This window comes from Mastigoproctus giganteus, chromosome 4 (genome assembly GCF_048544385.1).
Source record: "Mastigoproctus giganteus isolate SK-2022 chromosome 4, ASM4854438v1, whole genome shotgun sequence".
Classification (NCBI taxonomy): Eukaryota; Metazoa; Arthropoda; class Arachnida; order Uropygi; family Thelyphonidae; genus Mastigoproctus; species Mastigoproctus giganteus.
In genome coordinates, this window is record NC_143578.1 from 100,158,887 (window position 1) to 100,178,098 (window position 19,212).

A 19,212-nucleotide genomic window follows, 5' to 3' on the forward strand; every position below is an offset into this window, starting at 1 on the left:
TAGAGAAACCAAAAGCCCTTGTATTTGTTTTGTATATCTTTACATGTTGTTCACTTATGTGGACCACTTCTTTTAGATCCTTAATATTCAGAATATTACCAGCTGGGGATACGTATACCAATATGTGCAAAATTTGAATAATCAAATAAAAAAAAGTATAAAATTATTATTAGCTTTAATATAATGACTATTAAATTCAGGATCGAAAAGAAAGCAGTTTTCCCATTTTTGTAATCAAATACATACATCGATCGTGTAATATTTAATTTTAACAACAGCATTAAGGGATCGCTTGTGGATCAATAAGGAACGATAAAGGTTTAAATATGAATAAACGCTGTCAGTAATAATCGGTGGGTGAGGGTCATTTAAAAGCCTTCAGTTTCAATAAGTATATCTGTAAGTATCAAGCAGAATCTGAGACGTAAGAGAGTAGACGACTGATAAACTATCAATTTTATTATTATTTAAATTAAGATATGATACAATGAACACGTTATCAGCGTTCTCCATTCAGCTTTATTGAATCTTGCACTTCGGACTTATTACTGCGTTCATTAGTAAAGAATAGTAAAGCAAATAAATACAGCAAATTAAAATCATAACCAGTAAAAATCAGGCGCATTATACGTGTAGCGTATTCTCAACTAAATTCTGATACCGATTTAGATTATTAACCAACTAATTTCCACACTCTTTTGTAATCGCGTAGGTATGTGTTGGATGAAGCTCGCCTCTAGAAATAGACTGAATTATGGACAATCAATAATTCTTCGTGAACGCCATGCCCTTCTGTAAATGTAATCTGCTGAAATCTGGAGCTCTTCATATGAGTCGTGTTACTGCACAAGAAGAAAGAAAAATCTAAGAATCGCATTTGTGCCAGCTTGAGCATTAGACAGTGCTGGTGACCTCTGCCTGAACCGCATTAAAACGCCTTTTTCGACTCTGCAGCTGGCTCTTCCGCCGTTGCCTGTACTATTAGCATGGGCGAACCTCTTCACGGCTCACATCAACGATATCTGCTATCATTCCGCCGAAGTAGTTCGGACGTCAGAACTATGCCGAGTGTCACACAGAGTGCCAAAATAAATTGTCAGTAGGTAGTTAGTGAATTTAAACCCTGCGCCGTGCAGTGTAGTCTGAATATAGAGTGGTGTTCACCTCTTGACAGCAACCGTAAAGACCGAGAGCGTTAGCGGATGAATACGGTAGCGAAGCGTGTCACCCAAGGCAGCTTTATCTCACTGTAGGGAAGGGGCTGCAGCATTTAGTTGCAAGAAGAAACGCGCGGGCGTTGTGTTGGCGTTGTGTTGAACAGCCCCAGTGTAATCCGCTTTTTTGTTTCTCCTTCAATTCAGTTCAACATCTTTTTCACTTGTTATTGTATTCCTTTTGTTTTCTGCTTGGCAGCTGCTTGGAGCCAAAAGTAAGTTCTAGTTCATACCGTCGAGAGCACGAAAACAGCAGACATTACGGAACGCCACAGGAACCAGACCTCTCGCGGCTTCGGCAAGCAATTAGATACCGTCTTAAATCTGCTGGAGACGTTGGACACAAAGGCGTTGCCTGGAGAAGACGGGTCACCCAAAAACAAAGGTAAGACTGATTCGTATATAATAATAATTAGCAGTAGTTTGTTAAAGCAGTGAAACATATTAGGCAATAGTTTTATGTTCTCCATCTCAGTTTCAACATACTAAAGATTGTATTTTAAATCTTCTAGATATCAATTTGACGCAATTCTCAATTACTGTATGCGCGCGCGCTCACACACACACACACACACTGAGTGAGTGAGTGAGTGAGAGAGAGAGAGAGAGAGATGTGTACAGTATCCGTGGTAAAATGTAATGAACAAATTAATGAATGAAACAGGTTTCAGCTTGCTATCAGGAATACCTGAAATTTAATATATAAAAATTCGTATTTCATTCTGTTTAAAAACATCTCATAAAATAGAGGACTCCGTAATAGAACGTTGATAACAAAAATAAGAACAGAACGCTAAAAAACTAAATAAATAAAAAAGGGGAAAAAACCCAACTGATAAATAAATAAATATATGTACAAAGGTATAAGGCATTTTACAACATGGCTGTTGTATATATCCATAGGTTCAAAGTCCATTTTAAATCTATGAGTGTGTTCCGTAATAAAGAGAAATTATTAAACCTCGGTTCTGTTCCCCCCACCCCCACTACCCATTCTATGTTATCCTCCAAAAGCGATCTGCACCGTTAGACACGGAGTCAGCGTCGTCAATAATTCACGAAAAGGTTTTAGGCTATCCCGTACTCTTCACTAGTGAGCTGCCTTTCTGAACGCCACCAGACCTCTCTCCCTCTCTCTCTACGTCTTCCTTCAGCATCCACTCCCAGTACCACGGCGGCCCCCCTTTTGAAAAGTGGTAATGACCCATCCGACGAGACCGTGATATCGGTTGTGTGTGAGCGGGAGTATGTATGTGAGTGTGTGGTGCCTGTGTTTCTGTGCATGTGTGCGTATACATGCGTGTGTGTGTGTGTGTGTGTGCGTGCGCGCGTGCGTGTATGAGCTTATGTATCTGTGCGTGCGCGCGTCCGTTCTCCTGTATCAGAGAGTGCAGCGGCATACAAAAGGGACTTAGAGGCACCGGTAAATGTGGCTTCCCCGCAGAACTTAGCAGCTATACAGGATAGATAGAGCACAAGGGAGGCTTGCGTAATTATGAAAAATGGGGGAGAAATGGGGAATTATTTTGCGACGAACATAAGCGTGTTACAAAATCTATATTTCAGTAGGTTTGAGAAACTGCTACTTTTATTAAATATTTCGTTTTAATTTTTTTTCAACTAAAAGTAGGGTTTCATCTGATTATTTAAGTGATAAACATATTGCATAATTATAGATTACCCATTTGTCGTTATATAGAATGCTATGATGAATAACTAACAAGTGTACGCAGAAATAACGAATAAAAATTGCAATTCAGTATACAGTAATCAACAAATAGAATGGCCAGCAATAAGCATGACTGTCTACATCATTATATGCAAAACACAAAATATTATTACAAATTGATCCACTAATTAATCTTTATTCTAGTTTGATTTCTAACAGATCAACGGGAGGAAGCTAAAAATACATTTTAGGGTAGTAAGACTCAGTTTCCAGAAGGAATTGAAATTTTAGAGGAAAATATCAATCCTGCAAAGATTAGCTGACATTATCGCATAAAAAATACCGGAGTTTTTAGAAGAGGCAACGAAAATGTGTACTGAAGACGAGAATTTGCACCACAAACGTGCCCTGATAGAAGTTAGAGAGAGAAAAGAAGAATCGATAAAATTATAAACAAAACTGTAAATAACATATAAGCAGGAATTCCAGTTCTTTGTATATAACATTTAGGAGGAATGTACTCATAAATAGAGCTTTCTATAAGAATATGAAGAAGTAGTTGATCTATTAAGTTATGAAGTTTTTTAAATTTCTTGCTGCTAATGTATTTAATACTTTCATGTTTCACCAGATTTTGTAACATAGGCTAATGAAACCTCTGATATGAATCTTGCAAGCAAGGAGGTTTGGATGCCATAAGAAGAGATGATTTCCATTTGTAATTATGCCGCTGATAAAGAACCTTTTGAGCCCTAGCAATTATTTCATTAAGTGTAAAAACATGATCAACCTGATATTAAGAAGTAAAGGATACCGACTGCATTACGAAGAATGCTGCAAAGAAACTGTGGTTCCTAATAGAAACGAAGCGAATAAATTATGGTTTGTCTCTCATTCATTTCCAAAGCATTAAAGAAATTTTGTTACTATAATGAAATAGTTGACATTTCTTTTATTTTTTTTTTTTTTTGTTTATAAGATTATTTAAAACACAGGTTCAGAATCTTTAAATAATGAGTTGGAGGAGTGTCAATGCAGTATTTATCGTAATATTGCACATTCTTTTACGTTACTCTTTTGTGCTGGTGAGAAATAGTTTTGGTGGGTGACTGGCCCTATACACACTCCCTGATGTGTAGGTATAACGAACATACAACATAAATTACTTTTTCTCTTTTATGGCTAACATTGATATGTAAACCAGGTATATTTGTTTAGGTTTCGTAGTTTTATATTAAAGCGATCCATACTGAAAAAAGGATTATTAGACCAAGATTACGGCGTGACTGAAAGAAATATTTTGCAGATAATGTTCGTTTTTGACTCCTTGTCTGAATCATAGCGTTTACTTTGCATTCTATTTAACTTAGTCTCATTAAATCTGGTGCCCTGGTACAGCATTTGTAGACTTACTAGTGCTAGTAGATATTGCATAATTTTTTGAAGTTCCTTCTCTAGTTCTTTTAATTTAAATACACTCGTGTCGTTTATTTTCTTTTCTTCTAAACATATAATCCTAAAAAAGTTACCCAATATTACATTTTATGTATAATTTTCAACCCTGTGCGATATTACAAAACAATTAAAAGATTTAAATAAGGTTTTTAAGCAAAGTTGTCATTTTGATTCTTAGAATGTAATCATAACATAATAAACAATATCTCTATCTCTCTCTCCTCTGAATATAAAGTACTCCACATTAGGCATATTAAATATGCTGTTCTTGCAATTTCCGATAATACCGAAACAAGATTTTATATGAATTGGTCTCCTTCCTTCTAATCTCTTAGTTCCTTATTGACGTAATTGCGCCTTCTCAAGAAAAATGACATAAGCCAAAATTGAGTTTTTTTCAGTTTAGTCGTTTAAAGGCAACAGAAAGTTGTATTCTTTTACCTAGAAATGGTAAAAGAATACAAGTCAAAACTGTAAAAATTGGTAAAATTTCTTTGTTGCTATTATAAGGAATTGACGTTTATTTTCTAGAGAAGGTGCTATATATTATTGGTGTTGAGGGATGCGCACAATAAAACTAATAATTTTTATACATGTCTCTTGAAATTATTTGACTGTGAAGAAATAACTCTTAACTTTCCTATCGGATCTTTTTTCATAAACAACGGTTTAATGTTTCTATGTTTCTACATATTTTAATATGTAGAAGTTTTAATATAGATCAAATTTATTTTTAAACAACTGACTGACTATTTATAGAAGCTACTTCACAAATGATTTTGTAAGGTTTCAAAAAATAATACTAGAAATATTAGGATATTAATACTAAATATTAGAATTAGCTTTGAGTTAAATCCTCAGGTAATTTTTATTAAATTTGTAAATAAATCAATGTAATAAAATCTATGGTGCGAAGTTAGACTTCGTTAGTTCTATTGGTATCACAAATATGTTTAATATGATGAATAATCTTTTAGAATTTATTTACATGATTATTTAGAATTTATTAGTAATATATTTTACTTATTTAATACGAATTTGTTAGTAATTATATATAAGAGATCGTATTCTTGATAGTTTGTTATTGAATCCTTTCATGACTGATCCTCACAAGACACACAATTTATGTGTCCAGTTGTGCGAATAAGAGAATTGCCCAAAACGAAATGCACTTGATTTTAAAAAAAAAATTCCCCAGATGAAAGATGAAAATTCAACGCTCTAATCTTTAACTTTACTGCTTCTACAGTTGCAAATTTTCGAAATATTCCTGGAGATACTGCATAAGAATTTGTTGTTAATATAGCGTAGAACAGTAAGAATTGCAAATGAAGGATCACAATCCTGTTTTTGACAACAGAGAACACGTCAGTGGACAACATTTACTACAAGGATGATAGAAGGATTCTTAGAAGCCAGGAAATGATAAAAGACATTACAAAAGGCGAAGAAGAAGCTGATTTTCGATTTTCATGAAGTGCCAAGCACTGGGTGTGCTCCATGCGTTTGTCACACAGTTGCCATTGTGCGATTGTCATCGCTGATGACGCAGGCCCACATCAAAACTTACAAAAAAAATGAAGAAGCGCTTAAAACAAGTGAACCACAGAGAGAGAGAGAGAGAGAGAGAGAGATCTTTCTTTCTTCAGCATGACAACGCACTTCCTCACATAAATCCAAAGACCAGAGAAATAATCAGAAAACTGCAGTGAAGTGTGCTACCCCACTGGTATCATCATATATTCTGGTACGAAGTGCTTTTGTTGATTATAGGCAATATGGTGCCGTTGTGTATGATGCCAGTATAACTGTGTATGTATACAAGAGCCAATTTGCGTGTTGTGCGGATTGAAAAACATATATTCTGAATTGGCTTTTTCAAACTTCCAACTTTTCGGAGTACTGAAAGATGGAATCCGCAGTCAAAAACTTAGGAATGACGGACAGATTGTTGGAAAAGCGCAAGGTGGCTTTAAGAATCAAAAGAAAAATTTTCTTTAAAGCCAAACCGAAAAAAAAATGGACATTACTCTTTTGAACGATCCTCAAATTTTCATAAAATCAGGTAATTCTACTTTCAGACAGTGATATATACCAATATACATAATGCCAAAGTCATTTTCAGGAAATTTTGCAAAAATACTTAAGTGGCAATTAGTCTTAGAATGTCTATCCGTCGACGCCCTCGCGATAGCAGAGTGGATATAACCATCGTCGTCCTCGTTCTGGGAAGAAAGTCTGAATCTCGTCAATGAAAATGGGGTACTTTTATAGGATATTTTTTACAATGTGACTGAGTTAGTCAGACGAGGTTTGAAGAGTTTTATCTCCTGAAACTCGGTTTTTCCTCCAGTAAACTGGCAAACTGACTGAAGAATCGTGCAGTTACAGATATAATATCGCCTCATAGCCTTGGTTGCTTTAGTGCTTAACGCACATAAAAATATATCAATTATTGAACTTATGATTTATTTTTATTATTATTTTTTTTTTGTAGAAAAATCTGTCATTAGGAAAGTCCAGATTTCATTAAAATAGTAGGGAAAAACGTTTTTGTACACATTCATATTACATTCAACGGATTATTATTCAATTTCGAACTATTTCATAAGGTATTTACATATCTGTGTATTTATAATAATAAAAAATATTCCTATATTTCAGAAATGTAGAAATAAATTATATATAAATTAATTATAGAAATGGCACAGAAATTCAAACTAATTTCTATCTAGCAAACCGGTGAAAACAGTTTTTGAGTTGACAACTAAAAAAAAAAGAATCCTGATTTTCCTTGTCGTTCTATATTTTCTTTTCTTGTTAACTCAGATCACGAGGTAGAATTTGACACTCTGGTAGTATTAGTTAATAAATAAGAGGAGTTAACCTCAATATAGTACGTGGAACACTTCCGTATGATACCCTCCAGAAATTAAAACGGAAAAAACAGCTCTGATTCATACTATCTACTCTGGTAGTATTATAATGAAGGAAAAAAAACCTATTAAATCAGTGAACATAACTTGCAAATTTAGTGGAATGTGTAATCCAGATATGAAATAAAAATCATCCATTAATTCAACCATACATGGAGGAATGAGACTGTAATATCTAACTGGTCTATATCTGCAAATTATAGACTAATTGTTTTCAATATCTTAGGTCACTGAACAGGGTCATATCATCGACAGTGGCACATTTTGGAGACGTAATCACATTAGTCTTAACTGTTGCATCCAGGATTAAAAGTTGCACTGATATGGTATATGTAAACGTGTACCATTATTTTGTACCAACTCGATTACCAAAGTAGTTGCTAACTATTTTGTTTCTTATTCATCCACGGAACATGGTGTGTATTTATGGCGTCATCAAAAAATCCTATACCATTAAAAATATTTAACAGAAAGAGCATATGACTTTTTTTCCCACAAAAGCTGATCTTTGGAGGAAAGCACTTTACCTCCTATTAGACAACCTCGGTTTCCTTTCATACTTACATGTGCGTATATTCCACGTGCATATTTTGGCTCTTTGCCACAGCACTGAGTCAGGTATTCCAAAACAGCATCAATGGGGATTCGTTGTACTACCCAATTCTGTGCCAATTTGGAATCACTCCGTAATTTACAAATCTTGTATCCGATAAAAGTAAACTATGTTTCTTTTCTTCGAATTATTCTTAAATTAGATTAGCATTCTGAAACATTGCAGAAGATTATATTAGATTCAACATTAAAGCATCTGAATAGCAATAACGAAAAACGTTGGATTATTATCGGTAGAGTTTAAACTGCTGTTAGTTAACTCAAAGGGCGATACAGAATTCTGCCATACAACTAACTTGCAACAACTTGAATTTATGCATAAAAAGTTTCCCCAACTCTCTCTTAATCTACATATTTCTTCCATTTATATCAAAGACATATACCATTCTTCCTGGATTAGTGACTCATATGACTCTTAGTTATGTAGAACTAGCAGTTCTATATCTTTAATAAATAACTTTATTAAGCTGGATAAAAATTTGTGTTCTAAGAACACACAACTTACGTTTATAAATGAGTGGAAATGTCATTTCCACAGGCACTGTAATAGCACGAATGTCAAATACAATTATCAATTAATTACCAAGATTTAGGGAAAGAAAGATTGTTCTGATCTGATCACTACATTTAATAAATCAACAAAATATTTTATCCCGAAACAAAACTATAGACGTTTTGGAAGGAATATTTATTTAATTTAATATTTGATCTTAGTTATTAAGTTATAACAGAACTATAATAAATTATAATGAATTTAATACGTTGTCATTTATTCTAATTATACAATATAATGAAGGTTTATTTGTTTTATGTAATAGAAATAAAATAACTTATTAAGGAAATAAAATTCCTTATAAGCAAAGTTATAATTCAAGCTTAATTATTGATAGGTAGCAGCAAGTGATTTGGATAATCAGAACATCTTCAGTTAGTATGAACAATAATTCCATTTCGTTAAATGAGAGGGCATTTTGAATTATAAGCTGTGTATTTAAAATTAGGATATATATTTATAATATAAATAAATACCATCTTTCCACCAAGTAGTGACAACAGTACGGGTAATACATTATTAACAGGATACTTCTATTTAATCATTTAACATTTTGCTGTTCTTTAAAATCAAGCTTATACTTGCATAATACATGTAGCAAAACAAAGTATGCTAAGTTTTTCATAATGGTTAAATAAATTTGAAAATGTATTCTTAAATTAAAACTGCATTTGTCAAAAAAGAGATTTCTCATAAATTACACTTATTTTTTTCACAAACGTGACAGTAAATTTACTTTTGCTATGAGAGAAATTTCTTATATTTGAGTAATAAAAATGTTCCTGTTTGCAACATTTTTTTCCAATGGCCTTACCAAATTTTTTTAAAGATATTTTGTTATAAGATTACCAACTGGCTTCGAATTAGTGATATGCTTCATAATCCTGGTAATGAAAGCATCATTTATCAAAAAGTATGTTAAAATAAATACTAATTTAGTAGTGGCAAATGATGTAAGAAAGCAAGCTTTAGCATTAAACATCTTTAAAATAATTAATTAAAATATTTAAATTAATACATACCGGTAATTAAAAGCCTTAAACATCTCAATCAGATCACCTTGCAGGTATCTAGTCTCCAGACGCTGAAATTTGCAAACTTTCTTGGTAAAAGCACCCCTTTATTCCGCTCACCAATCTCGTTGCCCTTCTCTGTATTCGTTCCAGCAGCTCCGCATGCTTCCTAAAATGAGGCCACCAGACCAGTATGCAGTACTCAAGATGTAGCCTGATCACTGCCTAATACAATGAGATAATTACCTCATTATCCCTCTAGGAAAATTCTTGTATATCATTAACAAAAGTCCATGAGCTGTCCAGGCAGCGTTCCGCACTGCTCAGAGACTTCATATCTGACTACACAATTACCACCAGGTCTTTTTTCATTTTCTACTACCCTAAGTGCAATACCACTCAGTTACGATAACACGTTACTGCTACCCATATGGAGTACTTTGCATTTGTCAAGGTTAAACTTTAATTGCTATTTCTCAGTCCATCTGTCTATTTTTTCAAGGTCCGGTTGCAGTAGAATACTGTCATTAACCACGCTGCCAATCTTTGTATTATCTGTAATACTTGTACATTAAGCCTGATGTATCTTCATCAATATTCTGATGAAGAAATCACCTTTTCTGTATTTATCATTAATAAATACAGAAAAGAACAACATTCCCAGCACCAAACCCTGGGGGACTCCACAAATAACATTATTCCATGAAGAGTATTGTCCATTGATAACAACTCTCTGTTTTCTTCCAATTAACCATTCCTTCCATTCCTTTAACCTTAGCAGTAATTTACCCTTAATGCCACACTGCTCCAATCAATGTACAGCAGTCTTTTAGGTGCAACAATATCAAAAGCTTTCCTGAAATCCAATTATATGATATCAAAATTATTGTTTGCATCCAATTCCTTTGTCACTACATTATAGTATCCAATAAAATTAGTCGGACAAGATTTCCCCTTCACAAACCTATGTGTCTGAGTGTAACTGCAGTTCTGTCCAGGTAGTCTTGCATAACTTTTTTTTACCAGTAATTCCATTATTTTCTCTAGAACAAAAGTTAAGCTCACAGGTCTGTAATTAATAACGAAGATTTCTGATAATCTGCCTTGCCTAATCTCCTTTGTGATTTGATTGCGGACTTTATATCTACCACAAGCTTCTGTATCACCTGATAATAAAATGCATCCCATGCATTTTCTTCTCTGCTAAGTGTCTCATTGGTTCATCTGACATCCATTTAGGTCTAAGCTTTGAGAACGGTATTTCATAATTTGTATGAAAAGCCTTGTAGCTTCTATAATTATTTCTCTAATGCTTCCCATTTAGAATTTGTTGTTTATAACATCATTAGTTGGTCCGTTTTTGTTTAGGTATTAAATATTTCTTAATTGCCAGAACAAGTGAATTAAAGATTAAAAACTAATTGTCGTGCAGGAGTATAAACAAGAACATTTCTAAATACAAGCAGCTTGTTTATATAAGGTGATGACCAAATAAGACAGTAATCAATCCAAATATTAAGATACTGATTCTTTGATGCCAATTTATAATTACATTCGCAACCAAAAAAAATCCTTTTTAACTTTTGTCCTATTACTAAATTGGTGAAATATGTTCACTGTGATCATCCTCTGATTTAGATAACAATTAAATGGTTTATAAAGATTGGTTTATGAATGTTTAAATGGTTTATAAAAATATGAGAAATAATTAAGCAAGTGTAATAAATACATTTTATTATTTCAAAAAAAAAAAAAGTACCCTTCTCTTAAGTTGTGATTTACAGTTTTATGTAGTCACACGGACCTTATTAGATACATCAGGTACTAATAACGTCCTTTAATAAATTTTTAACCCAGAGTTTTATTAAAGAGTTAGAGATTTTTATATAAAATTCTAAGCCTATCATTTTGTTCTCATCAATTCCATTTTAAAACCATTCCCCTTCGAAAATTCGGAACCTTGCTTACCACCATACCCTCAGTTACTGCTGAAAATGATGTTCGTGGAGCATGAATCGGCCCTAAATGATGTTCTTATCTGATTCATGCTCCATGTAAAGAAAGAAAAGCACACTTCAATCATATTTGGACAATTACGTTTGAGAAATTATCCCAAAGTATAAAACTTTCTTTTCGAAAGTGAACATATACCAATAACACCATGTTTTTAAATTTTCTTATAGTAAATAGAATCTGCTTATAATATACAGAACGTGCATATTACCTGCCTTTTCCTACGAATACGAACAAGAAACGTACTAGCCTAAAACGATTCCCACATATACACAAAATAAACACTAGAGTCTGCGTTCGAACAAGACAGGGAAAGTTGACGGCACATGCGCTAATAACTGCACTATACTATACTATACTATACTATACTATACATACACATACACTAACGGATACGTATCCATAATCAACATAAGAGCTGGGCCTTTTTGGCCCGCCTACCTTAGTTCATCTAAATTCCTAAATGTTTCAAGTTTAGGAACTTAGCCCTATCTCTGTTTTATTCCGACACAATCCTTTATGATTCATTTATTTTACTTTCCTTTTTTACAGTTGTTTTTGGGTTTTATACGCATATGAGACTTAGGCCATATTACATCATTGTGTAGTCTATAAGGTATATTCACGGGCCAATTTTTCATACTGTGCGGTTGGAAAAAGTCAAAATGACTCACGGAGAACATTCTACTTCACCTGAGATCGGCTAGCTCGATCCAAAAGGACTTCCTCTCTCCATAGATCGAATTGAACTTCTCCAAACAAATGACAAGGGCCGAAACACTATACTGGCACGAAGAACCTTCTTACAATATTAATTTTTTTTTTATGAAGACGGCAGCCGTACTATAAAGTATATTCATTTGACTTTTGGAAAACAAAACGGTACAACGTTTTTTGTTTTCTAATTAAATCTTTTGTTTCCTTTTCTGTTTTTCAGTTCCTTTTTGTTTTATGCAGGTGTGTGGCTATTTATATGTAGCCACACACACACGCACGCACAAAACAAAAAATTAGAGGTTCTGTCGAACCCCCACAACTCCGCAAACTTCCCTCAAAGTGAACACCTATTTAAAAAGATAAAAAAAAATTGTAGATACAACTTAGAAGATAAATTATTAAATTAACAGTTATTAAAATTAGTTACTCGTCCTCATAAATATAAAAGGTCCAGAAGTTGTGATATATCTTCGGTAACAGTTCATGAAATCGAAACTTATTTTGAAGTATGTTGATATCTCAACTTTCCATAAAAATAATTTATAAAATAACATGCAATATTCACCCATCTAGCCATTATGGCTGCTCCGGGAGCTACGTAACGAAAATAACTATGCAATTAGGTGGCAGTGAATTGATAAGGGTTTACTTAAAGACTACTTTCAAAGATAAAAGAAAGAGATTTTACAATATTTAGTTTAACCTTAAATAAATGTTAGGTGAACTGATAAGACTAGTGGCAGACAAGGGAAATCAAAGTCATGGAATTATTATAAATTATCAGGGGACACAAAAACTAATAGTAAGTACATACTAATCTGCAATCGTCACGAAGGGAGTTAGGAAAGCTAAGGAAGATTGCGAGAAGTCTTTGGATAAGAGTGAGAAGAAAAGTAGCTAAAGAATTCTTTGATTATAAACCATGAAACCAGTGCCACAGGCCCATTCTCTTTCAATCTTTTATTATGTTAACTCTAGAAGGAAAAGGATAAACCACATTGATCAACTAGATATGAATGGCATTACTACTGATCATCATGTTCTGGTTCCTGCAAACTGCATCTACAATAACGGTTGCAGAAGCTTTTAGGATGGGAATACCAGAACCATACTTGGCATAGTTTAGTATTAGTATTAGTATTAGTAACGGCCGCATGGTGCAAGAAAGCCTATGGCTTATGCTGCACCAGCCAAAAAAAAATAAAAAATAAAAAAAAAATAAATCCGAACAAAACAATGATAAAAACAAAAAAATAAAAATAAATAACTAAATAATAATAATTAATAAAATAAAAAATAAATAAAAAGGAAATTAAACCTATCATCCTATGTGCTTCCCTTACCCGAAAGTACTATCCAGATGACCTTTGAATTTCCCCAAACTGTCGGCCTCTACCACCCATGAAGGCAACTTATTCCAGTAATTTATAACTCGCTGGCTAAAATAGAACTTCCTGCAATCCAATCTAAACATTTCCCCCCGTAACTTGAATTTATGTCCCCTAGTTCTAGCATCATTTATAATCTTGAAAATTTTGTCCTCATTCATTTTACTGATGCCTCTCAGAGCCTTAAACACCTCAATCAAATCTCCTCTAAGGTGTCTAGTTTCCAAACTCTGCAACCCACATATTCGAAGTCTTTCTTCATAAGGACGCCCTTTTGCCGATCTCACCAGGCGAGTTACCCTTCTTTGCACCCTTTCAAGAAGCTCGATGTCTTTCTTCAGGTGAGGTCTCCTGGCATTCCCACTGATTGGAAAGTGGCATTCTTTCTGGCATTCCCACTGATTGGAAAGTGGAAAATTGTGTGTGCCCGCTAAATGCTAAAGCAACTAAGGCCATGAGACGCCAGTATATTGCATATGTAGTTGTGTGCATTTTTCGATCGGATTGCTGGAAGAAAAACAACTAGATGAAGAGTGAAGATGTGCAAGTGTCTCTCCTATTTACGCAGACGGATCAAAGTGCGAAGTGAATAATTACAGGTATTGGCTTCTGTTCCAATGCAGGAGCATCTGACAGGAATACAGTTATACGACAATAACATCACAGATTTGTTGAGGGGGGGGAGAGCTTGCCTATCAAATCTGATACTACGAAGTAGTCAGAACTGGAATAAAAACTAATTTCAACACCATATACTTAGATTTCAGCAAAGCTTCTGACATTATTCCACACGAAAGAGCGCTGTACAAGTTGGAGCAGTGTAGCATTAGTCCCTTTTTCTACTACTGTAGAAAAAGATACGGGTGAATGGCTGGAGACAGAGTGATTATTATTGGGCACTGCTTATTAGTGGAGTTCCAGGATTAAGTGCTACGCCCTTTTACTGTTTTAAAAATTTATTAACGACTTCATGAAGGCATATCAAGTTTAATATCTAAGATATTTGATGATACGAAGGTTGGCACGTTGGTTAATGACTGGAATCAGGCATCCTACTGCAAGCGAGAGAGAGAGAGAGAGAGAGAGAGAGAGAGAGAGAGAGAGAGAGAGAGAGAGAGAGAGAGAGAGAGACCCTTCTAGAAAAACTAGGAAGATAGACTGAAAAGTGAAAATTGAGGTTTAACATTAATAAATGGTAGACAGCAGTAACCTAAGAATAATATACTATTGGATGGTGCTCATTCAAGCTAGTGGAGAAAGAAAAAGATCTAAGGGTAGGGACTCGCTCGAGAAAAATTTCAACAAAGGGTCATCTCCATTTAAAATAGTCTGTTACATGTCAAACAATTTTTTTAAACAAAGAGCTCAGATAACTCTCAAAATTTTTAACTAGGAGCTTGAGCAAGACTCTTCTAGCCTCCTCTGCCATCCAATTGCCTACGGGTAATTGTGCAATCCGATAGAAAATATTTGAGCAGCAGCGCAGACAGGCTACTAGGACAACTCATGAGATTCTGTCGATGACATACAGGAACTTTGCTAGCAGGGACAAGGAGGTGATTATTCTGCTGCATAAGGTAATGGTTAGCCAGCTTTCTGATTACTGATTACAAATCTAGAGTCTCATTTTAAGACGGATATTTGGATATGCTGGAACAGGGGCAGAGAACAAGATTATTCAGTAACACAAAAGAATACTCTTACTAGGAAAACTTCATTTGTGTAAATTGCAGCGCCTGTGACCTGGAAGGAGATCTGACAGAAATGTTTATATGGATCGAGTACACTAAATGTTGAACGCACTCTTCCTCGGACGACTCATATAAGGGGAAGTAAATTTAAATTAAAAATGGATGGTTGCAAAAATTTGCTTTTATCCAGAGTAACTGATTCCTTGAACAAACTTGCATATGGTGTTGTAGAAATGGGTAGTTTGAATAAACAGCAAGTAATTACAAATCTGTAGACTAACTATTATGATTAAAATTAATTTTAACTGCTATATTTTAAAAACTTTCTTCTCTTAGACCAACTTATTTATGGAAGGATAAAAAAATTATTAGAGTGAATGGACAAATCGCTCACTGGCTGCAATAGTGGCACAACTAAAAATTCTTAATTTGTGAGTTAATACAACTAATGAAGTTGGAATAGTGGACTCTACATTTGTGCAATAACTGTACAAAGTGATTTAAATATTTCCTCGCTAGGTGGAACAAGTGTCGTTATGCCATCTTAAGTTTTACTGCATCGAGAAGCGTCAACAGTGGCACGTCTTCAATGTGCCCCCAACCTTGGGACTGAATGAAGCGCGGTCTGTGTGCAACAGTAACCCTTTTTGAGTTTTCCCAGTATTGGAGAGTAATAACATCCTTCTTGCTTATAATCTGAGTTGGCATTATTTCAGTTGAGCCACTTTGTATTATAACAGTCTATTTGTATGCTGTGGCGAACTTTCGAATCAAAATCACTGCACACAAATTTCTTGTTGTAGGTCACAAGCAAAACGAGGGTGGCTGTGCACGCTCATTAATAGAGAAACATATTAAAAGATGGCTAAAGTCTGACCCTGTTTTTGTCACATCACAATATGTTACGTTAGCTAGAACTGCCAGAAAGACAGAAAACCCTTTCTAGGTGACAGAGTTAAGTCGTGACAATTTTTACGATCTGAAAGATTTGGCCCAACGCACTTCTATGAAATTAAATGAAAATACTGATGAAGTGAAATTCAACTTCAGTGACATTGATATCTTTAAAGTAGAAAAGCAGTATTTATACTTTCTTTTATAAAACAAAGAAACAGGAGATTTATAAATCAGTTAATATTACAGCTAGTAAAACAAGAGAACTTTGTGAGTCATTTGTAGATTTCGAATTGAAATAAGCCTACAAGAGTTAAATTCCGATTTCAAAAAAGTAGCACAATGACCTCCAATGTTTGTTGAACAATAACACAATTCTCAAATGTCACGCTGATTTTTATAACAGTTTAAAAGTTAATTTACGGAAGGATTAATTTTTTTCTAAGAATGACTAAATTCTTCCAAATTTTTGCTTGTTAGTACAATAATAATTTCGTACTAACGTTTTGTTCTTATAAGTTGTCATAAGCTGATGTAGTAGTAGTAGTGGCATGTGATGCAAGAAAGCAAGTGTATGAGTTTATGCAGAATCAGCCAAAAAAAAAAAAAAAAAAAAAAAAAAAATCACACCATTCTCTCCAAATGCCTGTCCAGTGACTCCTTAAATTTATTCAACCTATCAACTTCCACAACGACAGATGGAAGTTTGTTCCAGCAATTAACCACCCGCTGGCTAAAGGCAAATTTCCGCACATCTATTCTACATCTGTCTTTTCTTAATTTGAATTTATGCCCCCTTAAGTTCGTAATCTGAACAAGTGGAAGGATCCCATCAGAATTCAGCGTGCTCAACCCAACCCATTCAAGGACTTATATACCTCAATCAGATCACCGCGCAGGTGCCTAGTCTCCAGCCACTGCAATTTGCAGAACTTAAGCCTCTCTTGGTAAGAGGATCCCTTCATTCCCCTCACCAATCTTGTTGCCCTTCTCTGTACACGCTCAAGTAAATCTACATCCTTCCTAAAATGAGGCCTCCAGACCTGTACGCAGTACTCAAGGCGTGGCCTGACTATTGCCTTATACAGAGGGACAATCACCCCCTTCTCCCTGCTAGCAAAATTCCTATATATCATTGACAAAACCCCATGATCTGCCCTGGCAGCCTGTCTGCATTGCTCAGAAAACTTCATATCTGACTGCACAATTACTCCCAGGTCTTTTTCATTTTCTACCACCTTGAGTGTAGTACCACACAGTTGGTACGTTTCTCTGGGGTTACTTCTACCCATATGCAGTACTTTGCATTTGTCAAGGTTAAACTTCAGTTGCCACTTCTTAGCCCATCTGCCCAAATTATCTAGATCCTGTTGCAGTAGCACACTGCCATTAACAACCCTGCCAATCTTTGTATCATCTGCAAACTTCGACATTAAGCCTGATATACCTTCATCAATATCATTGATAAATATACAACACAACAGTGGATCTAACAACGAACCCTGTGGGACACCACTAATAACATTAGTCCACGAAGAGCAGCACCCATTGATTACCACCCTCTGTCTTCTCCCACTTAACCATCCTTTTATCCATTGTAGCAACTTACCCTTAATACCATTCTGCTCCAATTTGTACAATAGTCTTCCATGCGCAACAGTGTCAAAAGCTTTCCTGAAATCCAAATGTAAAATGACCATTAAGGGGTGTTAAATTTTCGAAATTCTGGTTAAAGAAATTAGGCCCTTACCAATAAGGGCGTAATTTTGAATATCGCTGGGTGTGATGAGGTGAATCACAATATATTTGAAAAATTACATATTTTTTCTTGAATTCTAAAAAAACAAATTTTAAAAGCCAAATTTTTCTCATCGATTATCTCAGAATTATGATTCATTATTGCAGCCAGTAAGCCAAATAATGTGAGCAGTTTTTTTTTGTTATAATATACCACTATTAATACCAAACTTAGTTTAAATAAAATTATTAGAATAAACAAATTCTAGGGTCCTTAACGGTCATTTTACATCAGCTTATGACGTCACAGTGACATTTCCATAATCCGGAATAACTCATTCATAAAGACAATGAAGAGAACTGGTCCAGAAAGGATAATACGAATAATCGTTTAATATAATGAAATATTATTAATATAATAAAATGAAATAGTATTTTGTTATTTCTCAACAAGCAAACAATAGGAAAAAAAATTTAAGAATCATCTGATACCTTTACACACAAGTTAATTTTTAACAACTAGTTTCCAATAAAATTGAACTTTCTTTAAATATAACGCAGAATATTTTAATTACAAAATAAAAAATCCATTTCTCCGGAAAAAAAGAGGAGAATAGGAGGAGCAATAGAGTAAGTGCTTCCTTCAAAACAAGAGATGGGTAAAATATCAAATTAAGTTAAAAAAACAGGCTCTTTTTCTTAACAAAAAATTTTAAATTCATAAGTGGATAACAAGATAATGGCTTGATTCATTCTCGTTTAACATCGTTGTATGGCCAAATAAGTCTTTGATTAGGAAACATGCAGAGAGAGAGAGAGAGCGGTGATGCATTCATAAAGAATATATCGTAATAAATTAAATTAAGCTACGCTATTATATTGTGTCAGAATATATCGTTTTATTTCAGCTCTTTCTCAGGGAGAAGTGTTATATATTTTCATCAGACCAACGTTTTCTTTTGTTTTCATTATCCCATGTTTCTTTATCCAAGATTAGTATTAATGTTCTTTGTAAGATAGTGTTAATTTGAGATCGATTAGATCAAAAAAGTCCATGATTATATATATATATATATATATATATACACACACGAGGGGTATCAAAAAGTTCGTACCCTTACCTAGAAAAAACATCAGTAGGAAGATGCTATTTTTAATAGCAGTTGTCTATATATTCGATAACTAACATGTGAAATTTCATTCTCGTAGGTGATCGTACACCAGGTGGAGTCCGGAATCTGAGGAAGAACGCCTTGATTAACAAAGTGGAGTATAGGGGCAGTGACCAAGTTCCTGTATTTGCAGGGCAATAAAGCTCGG

At 34.3% G+C, this 19,212-nt stretch overlaps 1 protein-coding gene across 4 annotated transcripts in view; it reads left to right on the forward strand.

The window, feature by feature from the left end:
- The first annotated feature begins 1,273 nt into the window (after nucleotides 1-1,273).
- The window catches only part of fne (ELAV like RNA binding protein found in neurons), a 256,370-nt gene continuing 238,431 nt past the window's right edge, over nucleotides 1,274-19,212 (forward strand). For all 4 annotated transcript variants that reach the window (XM_090372841.1, XM_090372838.1, XM_090372839.1 and 1 more), the window contains exon 1: nucleotides 1,274-1,599. The gene's annotated coding sequence lies outside the window, so the exon portion shown is untranslated. The remainder of the gene's footprint in view (nucleotides 1,600-19,212) is intronic.